This window comes from Gobio gobio, assembly GCF_949357685.1.
Source record: "Gobio gobio genome assembly, chromosome: 1".
NCBI lineage: Eukaryota > Metazoa > Chordata > Actinopteri > Cypriniformes > Gobionidae > Gobio > Gobio gobio.
In genome coordinates this window covers 67,743,980-67,757,588 of record NC_137097.1, presented here as the reverse complement: position 1 = coordinate 67,757,588, position 13,609 = coordinate 67,743,980, and the positions used below count along the sequence as shown (strand labels likewise).

At 40.6% G+C, this 13,609-nt stretch overlaps 1 protein-coding gene across 1 annotated transcript in view; it reads left to right on the top strand.

The window, feature by feature from the left end:
* coro7 (coronin 7) overlaps window positions 1–13,609 on the top strand; it is a 222,125-nt gene that overhangs the window by 176,584 nt on the left and 31,932 nt on the right. The window lies entirely within an intron of this gene.

Genomic DNA, 13,609 nt, shown 5'->3' with positions numbered 1-13,609 from the left:
TGAACTGACATCCGATCAGATAACACCAAAACCTGTTATATTCCTCTTTAAATAAAACAAAAAGCATTGTTGTCCTCTGCTGCTGGTGTTCAACATGTGTTTACAGGGTAGTTGGCAGATCACAAATCATCATCCATCACAACTAGAACAGATTGAGACTGTGTACACAGTCATTGATTTAGTATCTGAGATATGATTTTATCAGTGCCAGTGTTATCTGAAGTCTGACTTTGTGCAGGTACAGACAGACTGCGGTTTGAAATGTGACTCAGGCAGGCCATTAACACATTACTGGAGTTGAGCGATATAGCCTAAAACTATAGCTGAATATTTATCGTGCATTATGTAAAGCATTATTTAAAGTATTTCTGGATATTTATACACACTTCTTCTATGGCATCGCTGAGAGAGCCCCCTTTGGAACCCTTATTTTTAAGAGATTCATGAGATTAATCATGATTTGTTATTGTAATCTCTTAATTTTTATTGGTTTAATATGGGACATCTTTCCAGGTGAACTCTGTAACCTGTTGAAATACTCCCTGTTGTAACCCTCTGGTCCTCTTCGTTTAGGGGTCACACTTGTCTCCTTTGCGGTCAAAAGTGACGAAGCCTTAAAATGTCACTTTTTTTCTTTTCAGGAAAACCAATGTAATATATTTTTGTTCAATAATATTTTTTGATTATTATTTAGAATTTTGAAGGGATTCTATGGTACTATGCAATAATTATACAATTTTAATGAGCATTTTTTTCCATTAGAATTAATATCTAATTTTTTTAATTTTAAATTTTTTTCCCAAAAATGCAACATTTCACATTACAATAGAGTGCAGGCCTTTAAAATAATTTTTTTAAAGTGAGAATAGCACCTTCTGGAGCCGTTAAAAAAATAAAAACGTGTAATGTCGTGTAACCATCTGTAGGCTATAGCTTTTTTTTTTCTTCAATAAATGCAGTCTTGCCTGTTAATTTCTGTCTCTCTCTCTCTCTCTCTCTCTCTCTCTGTCTGTGTGTGTGCGTGTGCGTGTGTGCGTGTGCGTGTGTGCATTTGAGCGAGTCACTTTTGTATTTTTTTTTTCATTTATTGATTTTATTTAGCATATTCTCAAAATTTGCTGCTGCAGTCTTACCTGTTCATTTCTATGTGTGTGTGTTTTTGTGTGCGTGTGCGTGTGTGTGTGTGTGTGTGTGTGTGTGTGTGTGTGTGTGTGTGTGTGTGTGTGTGTGTGTGTGTGTGTGTGTGTGTGTGTGTGTGTGTGTGTGTGTGTGTGTGTGTGTGTGTGTGTGTGTGTGTGTGTGTGTGTGTGTGTGTGTGTGTGTGTGTGTGTGTGTGCGTGTGTGTGTGTGGGAGTGTGGGTGTCTAATTTGCACTCTTGACATTTTAGAGTGTCACCCCTTCATTGCTGTGCACTTTTTTTTCTGCACAGTGGCTGATTTGTAGTTTGTACCACCAAAAGTTTCTCTGAGTTTTCGTATTTTTGTGTATTTCCCATTCATGTCCTGTCGGTCATTTTTGACAGCAAAGGAGACAAGTGTGACTATTTTTTTACGACCCTTTAAAGGGTTAGTTCACCCAAAAATGAAAAAAAAATGAACGCCGGCGCTACGTCATATTCTCGCGCATGCGTCGTGGAGGCACACACGGAAGACAAGAACAAGTTGGATAAAGGTGTTATTTTGATTTTTTTTTGCGCACAAAAACTATTGTCGTCGCATCGTAAAATTATTGTAGAGCCACTGTGGTGAGATGGACTTTGTAACAACGTTTTAAGTGCCTTTCATGGGTCTTGGGAGAGTAAATGTACTGAATGCCAATGGAGGCCTATCTGAAGCCTTTCTCAGCCATCAGATTTCAACTAAAATATCTTCATTTGTGTTCCGAAAATGAACGGAGGTCTTACGGTTGTCGAACGACATGAGGGTGAGGAATTAATGACAGAATTTTCATTTTTGGGTGAACTAACCCTTTAACATATCCGAATCATCTCCTTGATTTTTTTTGTGTGTTAATGCAACAAAAGTCACCAAGTGTCATCCCATTCCGATAAGGCAAAAAAATTAAACATTTCAAAACGTAAAAGTTTTCGTAAATTTTTGACCGAAGAGAACCAGAGGGTTAAAAGAGTCATTTTTCCTGCAGGACACGCGTGTGATGATCCACAGGCGTCTGGAGCACTAGTTTTAAGGGATTATATTGTTTGGTTGGGGTTGTCTCTCTGTGTAGGTGAGTAGCAGATTTACGGTTTGCTGTCTTTAGGGGAAGGGAGGTGTGGATAGGAAAAGAGAGGGGTAGATGTGAAAGGGCACTGTTGGTGACAGATACGGCTTATTCTGTGAACGCATGCACATGCTAATAAAATACACAGCTTCACAAATATTTTAATTTAGGGCTGTACCGCAGTACTTTTTTAGCTTGCCTGTTTATGTTACTGATACCTTAGCTGAGTAGATGTCATATTCAGTTTGTCGCAAATGAAAGCAAGGCCGTGAGAGAAAAAATAGATTTGTTCAGTGGGTTTTACTCGTGTGTGCTTTTGGGTTCTGCAGACAAAAAAAAACAAAATTCCAGTGGACAAAAAACTGGACTAAAGACAAAAATGTGCTAATTAGACCGAACTCGACGAAAGTACAACAATCTCGTTTTCTCCCAAGTCAAATTAAACATGACCTTCACCCAGGATTGCACTCTTTTGTGAGATATTTTGGCATGATAGAGTGGTAAACGTAAATGTAGGTGCGATATGTAAGTGTCCCAGATGTGCACAGACAAGTCTGATGTGTGTTTACAGCGTGTGTGTTCTGCATGTGTTGTCGCATGTCCTGTAAGGCCCAGGAATGTGTACCCTGAGCGGGAGATATGAGCACACGGCCCTCTGAGAGGAGAGATAAACAGATGAAGAAATGGAGCAATAGATGTGGAGATACATGGAGAGGAAACTTTGCAACTTGCACGATTTAAAGTGCGATAAGATGAACTTGTGGCATCCAGTCACGCGTGTCAAACAGAGCAGGAGATGGTATCAGTGTTAAAAAAGTTAAAACTCAATGAGATAACATTTGACCTGATTGCTTTCTTTTGTCTGCTAAAAGAAAAAAAATCCCTCTGAACTGCTGAAATGAGTCGTCAGTAATTCCAGTCTTACTTATTGCAAAAAAAACCTGTAGGTTTGTAACACATTTGCATAATGCCAGCCTATGATCTTCATTGGCTGCTGTAAACAACATTTACTTTGACCCTCAAACACTGTAGTTGGGTATCTGAGGCCTGGAAGGGTTTGGTTGATGTTGTCGACATGTTGAGAAGACGCTGTTTTCATTCTCTAACGAAATATTTCATTCTCGTTATCTTGTTTGAATTGATACATTAAAACCAATGCCACACACTGTAAGTGGTAGACCAATCACAACAGACTGGGTCATCTGACCAATCAGAGCAGAGTAGACTAATCACAACAGACTGGGTCATTTAACCAATCAGAGCCGAGTAGACTAATCACAAAAGACTGGGTCATCTGACCAATCAGAGCCGAGTAGACTAATCATAACAGACTGGGTCATTTGACCAATCAGAGCACGGTAGACCAATCACAACAGACTGGGTCATTTGACCAATCAGAGCCGAGTAGACTAATCACAACAGACTGGGTCATCTGACCAATCAGAGCCGAGTAGACTAATCACAAAAGACTGGGTCATTTGACCAATCAGAGCCGAGTAGACTAATCACAACAGACTGGGTCATTTGACCAATCAGGGCACGGTAGACCAATCACAACAGACTGGGTCATTTGACCAATCAGGGCACGGTAGACCAATCACAACAGACTGGGTCATCTGACCAATCAGAGCCGAGTAGACCAATCACAACAGAGTTGGTCATCTGACCAATCAGAGCCGAGTAGACTAATCACAACAGACTGGGTCATCTGACCAATCAGAGCCGAGTAGACTAATCACAAAAGACTGGGTCATTTGACCAATCAGAGCAGAGTAGACCAATCACAACAGACTGGGTCATCTGACCAATCAGAGCAAAGTAGACCAATCACAACAGACTGGGTCATTTGACCAATCAGAGCACGGTAGACCAATCACAACAGACTGGGTCATTTGACCAATCAGAGCAGAGTAGACCAATCACAACAGACTGGGTCATTTGACCAATCAGAGCACGGTAGACCAATCACAACAGACTGGGTCATTTGACCAATCAGAGCAAAGTAGACCAATCACAACAGACTGGGTCATTTGACCAATCAGAGCAGAGTAGACCAATCACAACAGACTGGGTCATTTGACCAATCAGAGCAAAGTAGACCAATCACAACAGACTGGGTCATTTGACCAATCAGAGCAGAGTAGACCAATCACAACAGACTGGGTCATCTGACCAATCAGAGCAGAGTAGACTCTCAGAAAGGAGGGGTTTAGAAAGACCGGATCCTTTATCAAACCATTTCAGACACTGTGAGAAAAGATTTGATGATTCAATGTACTGTATATTATGAGAAAATGTTTTCTGACTTTTGATGCATGTAAACCTTTGTAGGAGACCTCGAAACAAAATTAGCAGCTGTTAAAATAGCATAATAGGGCACTTTATTGCATGTTTCTGGTCTTATTTTGCTTGATTCATCAATCCAGGTTAATCCAGAAAAATATTTGATCATAATATAAGAACTTTCTCCACCTCTGACACAACTTTCTGGGATGTACCGCCAACATTTTATCATCCAATCAAGTCCCGCCTTTTAGCAATTGAATCAGAAATATGTCACATTGCAGAAGTGAAAAGCTTGTGAATGCAGTTTCATGTTGACTTTCATTGCACTATTCACATCCACAGTGAAAATCAGCCATGAATAAATACAAACAAATTTGAAAAAAAGAAACTAAATGCTACAACTGTTGTTTTTTGTAACATTTGCATGTAGTAAAGTTTGTAAATGAGGGAAGAAGGAGGCGTGAACCGGAGAACGTTCAACAGACTTTAATAAAATAAATCAAATGAAAGTAAAAGACATACATACACAAACATAAACAAAACACAACTTAAAATCCAGGCCTGGTCCTCTCTCATCCTTCACTGGTGTCGCTCGTCCTTATATGCCTCCGGGCTCCTTCATGCACCGGTCTCGCTCGCTCCTCTCACGTCTCTCGCTCGTCAACCTCGCCGCATTGCATTCATTGAAATAAAGCTGAAATAAAATACAAAATAAATAAATAAATATAAGAAAAAGTAAACATTTAAAAACTTGGCAACTAACTGAAATAAAACAGATTTAAGTTGAAGTACTAAAATGACTAAAATTGCAAATAAAAGTCAATGAAAGCTAAACAGAAATGTAAAAAAAAATGAACAAACAAATTAAACCTGAAAATAAAAAAGTAAAGCGAATTCAAAATATCAATAAACAATATTATAACGGTCTACAAAATACTTGAAGGTTTTTTTTATCTCGCATTTTAGAGTTTAAGATTTTAATGTTTGCATTTACTTTACATCCTTACTGGACATTTATTAGCTCTTGTTTGCTTTTAGAGAGCTTTTTACACTAAAAAAATTCAAACCGAAAATTGATATATAAACATTAAAGCGAATTGTTCTTTTCAAATATGATCAAAATGTCTTAAAGTAAACATGGAATGTCATCCGCGACCCAATTTACATCTGTAATGTGACATTTTTATGAGTTAAACAGAATAATGTGGTTAAGATTATGATTCAAATGATTGGATTGTGAAAAGTGGGTGTTACGTGCAAAAGTACACTCTAAAAAAAAAGTCTCGTAATCACAAGGGAACCTTTTTTAGTGCTATATAGCACCAATTTTGGTGCTTCAGTGGTTCTTCAGAGGTGCTATATAGCACCTTAGTCAAAGAACCGGTGAAGAACCTCTGAAGAACCACTGAAGCACCAAAAATGGTGCTATATAGCACTAAAAAAGGTTCCCCTATGATTACGAGCCAAGAACTATTTTTGGTGCCATATAGAACCTTTTTTTTTTTAGAGTGTACTGTCAAATGGTTGAGGACTGAGGTGGACAAAGTTGTTACATTTCAATACAAGATTTAACAAAAAATAATTCACTTTAGAATAACCTGCACTTATTTTTCTTGTAATAATGGTTGTTTTATAATAAAAAGTTTGATTTTGGAATAACATGCACTGATTAATCATGCACAATATTAGCACAAAGGTGCTTTAAGAAAGCAAAACAGAGCCAATTATGATTTCACTTTGTCTTTATTTCAAAATTCAAGACATTTCCTATAAACGTGTCTGCTAAATGACTGCAGACTTTCTCCATTACGCTCTGAGCCACAGTGTGCCAGAACACCGTCTACAGTTCAGTGCTGGTGTACACAGCGATGACGTGTCCCCTAAGTCACCCTCTTCCTGGGCTTGTAACAATATGGGTTTATGACGTTCTTGGCACAACTGAGAAGCGCTGTTTTCATTTCTGAGCTTGTCTTACTTTGAAAACCATTACTGGAGAAACGCCACGCTCCAATATTTGCAGATCTCGGCTTTCCCTACTATGCGAGCCGCACTTATATGTTAATCTCTTTTAATTTCACACTGAGATGAGTTCTGGCTTTTGTCCTGAGTCGGGAAGGGGACGTAGTGATGACATTTTTTTTAAAGAGGATCTCTTATGCCCTCGATTTAGTTTTTGGGCTAGGCTAGAATAGGTTTTCATGCTTAAAGGTTCACGTATTTTTCATTATTGCAGCACCTCTTTTCCCAGTCTGTCAGTAATGCTCTTAGTTCCTGTCTCTGTGAAGCCCCTCCTTCTGAAAAGCTCAGTGTGCTCTGATTGGTCGGCTGGACCAGTGTGCTGCGTTTGGTCAACAGCTTTGAGCGTGTTTGGAAAATGTCACGCCCCTTACTAACTAACTCAACCAAGCCTCACACCTTTATTTTGCGTTGTGCGGGAATGATTTAAATGAGGAGTTTTGTGATGTGTTCTTTCCCAAAAGAAAACTCAAAGACTACAATGGAGGCGTTTGAGGTGACTCGGAGTGGCATTTGGAGTGACTTTCTGTTTTGTAACTTTTCAGAGCTTTTTCATGCTCACACAGCACCATTACACACTAAAGAAAAGGAAAAAAAGCGCTCTTTAAAGTGTTGGTCAAAACGCTTGACTGCAATGAAGTTATTTACAGGACGGAGCTCGTGGAAAAGATTCCCTCCGCTTGTTACTCCATCATCGGTGTGATTTTCAGGGCTGCTTCGGAGGGAAGATTTACGGCATTGCGGTCGCCCGTCTGTAATCAAAGCCCGACTGGTTTTAACCGGGCCTGAACGCTCTGTTTTTAGGCATGGCGCGGCGCAGTGACATAATAGCTAAAATAAAGCAATGAGCTGCAGTTAGACGTGTGCTAGCATCATGGATATATCTCAGAGAATAGCTGTTTATGTGAATGTGAATTATGGTTGTGTATGCGTGACTAACAAGTTCACAGCAAGCAGACGAGTCTCTTCCTGTGACCCTCAGCATCGGGGGTCGTTCTGCTCGTGACCCGCTGTCTGCTTCCTCTGGTTCTTCTCCCCTGCTCTCTTCTAACCCGCTCGTCTGGTTCTCAAGCTCCGCTGACAGGTAGTTTAACGCTTATATCCTGCTGCCCCTTGAAGTCGGTTGCGTCTGGATTTTTAACGCTTAACTCCGTGTTTCCGGGACTTTCTGGGGTCAGGCCTTAAACTCTGAACGATACCACACACACACACAGACAAGCACTCAGATATAACAGACCAGTCACCTTTGTTATATATTTTATTTGATTGTTTTTTCGTTAATTACAATATATATACACACCGATCAGGTGTACATAACATTATGACCTTCCTAAGATTCTCACGTGCCCACTGTTGGTGCTTTCGCCGGTGGACAGGGGTCAGCATGGGCACCCTGGTCTGCGGCTATGCCGCCCCATACGCAACAAACTGAGATGCTCTGTGTATTCTGACACCTTTCTATCAGAACCAGCATTAACTTCTTGAGCAATTTGAGCTACAGTAGCTCGTCTGTTTGATCGGACCACACGGGCCAGCCTTCGCTCCCCGCGTGCATCAATGAGCCTCGGCCGCCCATTTTATTATATTATTTCTATAATATTCAATTATGATGATGTTATTTTAATATTTAAATCTCATAATTAAATTAAGGGGTGAGAATAGGGTGACCACCCGTCCCGCTTTGCGTTGTACCGCACAGCATTTTCACCCATATTGAGAAAATGTCCCGCATTTTCATCAGTCTGTTGGTTTTTAATTATCATATTAAGAATATATCATATACACAAATACAACAGCCATTTTTAAATCCTATCCAATGATTGAAAAGAAAGGTTGTAGGTTGTGACTGCTGTCAATCAAAATGTGGAGCAGTGATTTGTTCAATGTATTCCCTGTCAGAGAACAAATGGATAATTTGGTCAATTTTAATTTTACGTTGGCATAATGGCAACAAAAAAGAGAAAATGTTCTTAGGACATATACCTGGCTGAGGCCAAAAGAAGGGAAGACCGAAAGAGTGTTTTGCACTAGTGTAAAAGCAGACTGTCAATGAACTCATTTCATGTTGTTTTATTTTATTTGTTCATTTATTTATTTTGTTGTATTTTAGTTGGACTTGATCAGAACTGTTTCAAAAGTAGTTATCTGCATGATACCTGCTGCCTTTGGGCTCAGTGATATTGAATTTAAATGACGTAAAATAAAGAGATGGTATGTGATGTAATGGTGTTTTCTGGAAGGGACTAAAGAACAAAGTATTTTCATCAGCTGAAAGGCAGAATACAAATGTTTTTATTAAGTTAGATAGACATTATATAACAGTTTCAGGTTATTTTTTAGTGTTGGTTACATGTCCCACATTGTCCCACACAAACTTAGTTATCGTCCCGCATTTGGGTTGTTTGATGGTGGTCACCCTAGGTGAGAACCTCTGAAATTTTTGCTGTAATATAGACCTTATTCAGGTTAGACGCTGCATTGAATTTAACAGAAATGACAATGAGACTGTGAGCGATAGACTTTTACAATGGCATGCACTGTGTAAAGGTGCTAGATAGCGTAATTTTCACAACTCAACACTTATACAACTGTTTTATGGAGTTTTCGTCTACTTTTTGTTAAATTTTATTCTATCCTTCACAGCCTCATCAGGTTCCAGAAGTCCCATTCATTTTCTCCATAGAGGAATTGATTTTTAATGATAACTTAAAGGGTTAGTTCACCCAAAAATGAAAATTCTGTCATTAATTACTTACCCTAATGTCGTTCGACACCCGTCAGACCTCCGTTCATCTTCAGAACACAAATGAAGATATTTTTGTTGAAAGGCCTTCATTGGCTCAGAAAGGCCTTCATTGGCACAATGCACTTTACACTCTCAAGACCCTTAAAAGGTACTAAAGACGTCGTTACAAAGTCCATCTCACTACAGTGGTTCTACAATAACTTTATGGAGTGACGAGAATAGTTTTTGTGCGCAAAAAAACCCTAAATAACGACTTATATAGTGATGACGATTTCAAAACACGGCCTCATGAAGCTTCGAAGCATTATGAATCAGTGAGTCGAATCATGATTCGGATCGCGTGTCAAACATCCAAACTGCTGAAATTTGGCGATTCAAACTGCTGAATCGACTCACTGATTCATAACGCTTCAAAGCTTCATGATGCCGTGTTTTGAAATCGTCATCACTATATAAGTCGTTATTTAGGGGTTTTTTGCGTAATTAATGACAGAATTTTCATTTTTGGGTGAACTAACCCTTTAAATATTTGTGTATGCATATTTGGCACTACACCTAAAATGTGTTTCTATACATAATCAACATCTTACATTCAATAGATTTTTATTCATCTATATTTTTTCTTTCATGTAATTTGCAATGCTTCAAATCAAAGTTTGCAATGTTGTGATTGGTAGCTGGTTGCTTTGGTTCAGGACTTATAACTCTTATAATGAAACTGTGAAAAATGAACGGAAAAGAACCAGGGCCCCTGAAAAAGTGCACTTAATAAATGTGTCAAGCATTGTTATATTTTACTGCCATTATTATTGACTGCTCTGGTTTTGTTATCTTTTGTTGAAATCTGTATTTAGATGGTTTGTGCTCTATCAGCGTGTGTTTATGGGGTCTGTCACGGTCCGCTAGTTCATGTAAACTGATGTTTACGATGTTTCTTACAATCGCTTTCCACTGAAATCATATTTTATGTTGGACATCAAGTGGCGTCCCAACACAGTACCTAAAGTGTTTGTTGTACAAAAGTAAAAAACGATGAAAAACATGAATATTACCTATAACTGCGCTAACAACAAACAATATGGTTATGAATGTGACAAGGTTCAGGTTAATAGTTTTTTCTGTTGTTTGTGCTAGTATGTGCGTTTTCACACAACTAAAAAACAGCATCCAGGGCCAAAACGACCCATAAATAAAAATGTCAGTATTTTGTTTCTTGTGTTTGTATCTGTTTGAGTGCAGTGATGTGTAATTTTGCATTTGTTTCGGATAAACGTCCAGAGCTGTTGTGCAACATGAGGGACGCTCAAACTGGACGAGTTCTCCTTTTTAGGGTTTTTCTTGCCCTCTTGTGTAAATACGAGTTTGGTATTTAATTTTGCTGTCAACATTATTTGAAACAGATTTTGTTTTCTGATGCGGTCGAGCTGAAAGCTGAAGTGTATTGAATTGTGTCGGACTAATAAGGCCCATTTTGTTTATGACCTTTTTTTTGTGCATTTTATAGTTGTGCTGAAGTTTCAGGGCCTTTATTGGACAAATTCTTGCGTTTCATGTAAAGCATAAAGATGCATTGTGAACATGAAGACTGAGACGTCTCCTCAGATCCTTGTTTTGTGTGTGTGTGTGTGTGTGTGTGTGTGTGTGTGTGTGTGTGTGTGTGTGTGTGTGTGTGTGTGTGTGTGTGTGTGTGTGTGTGTGTGTGTGTGTGTGTGTGTGTGTGTGTGTGTGTGTGTGTGTGTGTGTGTGTGTGGTCAGGTGTGTTGGCAAGGCCAGCCGCCAGTTTAATTAAAAAGCGAGGCACATGTGTATCTTGGAGATCAGTGGCTGCGCTCGGCACCTCATCTGACGCCGGCCGCCATCACCTCGGCTCTGCCCCGCCGCAGCTGGCCACATTCTTCCCTCACGCCGCCTCGCTGCCTCTCTAAGCTCTTTTAAATGAACTGCCTCACGGATTGGAGCCGGCCGCAGATATCTGAGGATTAACCGAAATACTGAACAGCCCAGCAAACCTATAATGCATTTCTGAGTGTGTCATGCCCCGGTGAAACATGCTTGGCCAGTAACTTCCTTAAGGAGCTAGTCAGCATACGTCTGCTTATCATGATGACACACTAGAAAACTGATACTCTGCTAATCGCACTCTTAAATTGGGTGTACATGAATGTGTGCAGTAAAGCTGTGTGTGTATCAGAGAGTGGGACTAGAATTACATTTTTGTCGTGCACACGGAAATATTATAATAAATTAATAACAAATAAAGTGCCTTGAAGCGCGTAGCATTATTCAATGTGTTGACGTAATTTCCACTGAAACTGGAAGACAGGGCGGGACGTATCGAACAGCTCCTCCCCTTTTTTAAGCCAACCAATAGTGTTTTGTGTATATCACAGCTCGGCCAGAGCCGTTGAGCTCAGCAAAGCCACAGTTTCCTCCTAATCTCTAAACATTTCTCCTCATAATCTCCTCCATATCGCTTTAAAATATAGCATTCTGTGCAGAATTCAAATGGGTTTGATACGTTTTCTGGTATGCGCCGACTCGTGCATATGATCCGCTCTGTGCTCTTGTGTCTCTGGATTGAAGCTGACTGTGTGTTCTCTGCGGCTGTTTGCGTGACACTTACGTGAAACCAGACTTCATTCACCCCAATGGAAAGCATATGTATATATATGTAGTTCACTGTCTGATTATAGTGCACGTCTGATTGTTCCCCATCCCCTATATAGTGCCCTGTCTGATCGTTCCCCATCCCCTATATAGTGCACTGTCTGATCGTTCCCCATCCCCTATATAGTGCCCTGTCTGATCGTTCCCCATCCCCTATATAGTGCACTGTCTGATCGTTCCCCATCCCCTATATAGTGCCCTGTCTGATCGTTCCCCATCCCCTATATAGTGCACTGTCTGATCGTTCCCCATCCCCTATATAGTGCACTGTCTGATCGTTCCCTATCCCCTATATAGTGCACTGTCTGATCGTTCCCCATCCCCTATATAGTGCCCTGTCTGATCGTTCCCCATCCCCTATATAGTGCCCTGTCTGATCGTTCCCCATCCCCTATATAGTGCACTGTCTGATCGTTCCCCATCCCCTATATAGTGCACTGTCTGATCGTTCCCCATCCCCTATATAGTGCACTGTCTGATCGTTCCCTATCCCCTATATAGTGCACTGTCTGATCGTTCCCCATCCCCTATATAGTGCCCTGTCTGATCGTTCCCTATCCCCTATATAGTGCACTGTCTGATCGTTCCCCATCCCCTATATAGTGCACTGTCTGATCGTTCCCCATCCCCTATATAGTGCCCTGTCTGATCGTTCCCCATCCCCTATATAGTGCACTGTCTGATCGTTCCCTATCCCCTATATAGTGCCCTGTCTGATCGTTCCCCATCCCCTATATAGTGCCCTGTCTGATCGTTCCCCATCCCCTATATAGTGCACTGTCTGATCGTTCCCCATCCCCTATATAGTGCACTGTCTGATCGTTCCCTATCCCCTATATAGTGCACTGTCTGATCGTTCCCCATCCCCTATATAGTGCCCTGTCTGATCGTTCCCTATCCCCTATATAGTGCACTGTCTGATCGTTCCCCATCCCCTATATAGTGCACTGTCTGATCGTTCCCTATCCCCTATATAGTGCACTGTCTGATCGTTCCCTATCCCCTATATAGTACACTGTCTGATCGTTCCCCATCCCCTATATAGTACACTGTCTGATCGTTCCCTATCCTCTATATAGTGCACTGTCTGATCGTTTCCTATCCTCTATATAGTGCACTGTCTGATCGTTCCCTATCCCCTATATAGTGTACTGTCTGATCGTTCCCCATCCCCTATATAGTGCCCTGTCTGATCGTTCCCTATCCCCTATATAGTGCACTGTCTGATCGTTCCCCATCCCCTATATAGTGCACTGTCTGATCGTTCCCTATCCCCTATATAGTGCACTGTCTGATTGTTCCCTATCCCCTATATAGTGCACTGTCTGATCGTTCCCTATCCCCTATATAGTACACTGTCTGATCGTTCCCCATCCCCTATATAGTACACTGTCTGATCGTTCCCTATCCTCTATATAGTGCACTGTCTGATCGTTTCCTATCCTCTATATAGTGCACTGTCTGATCGTTCCCCATCCTCTATATAGTGCACTGTCTGATCGTTCCCCATCCCCTATATAGTGCACTGTCTGATCGTTCCCTATCCCCTATATAGTGCACTGTCTGATCGTTCCCTATCCCCTATGTAGTAAACCATCTAATCATACCCTATCCCCTATAAAGTGCACTGTCAGATTTTTCCCTATCCTCTATATAGTGCACCGTCTGATCGT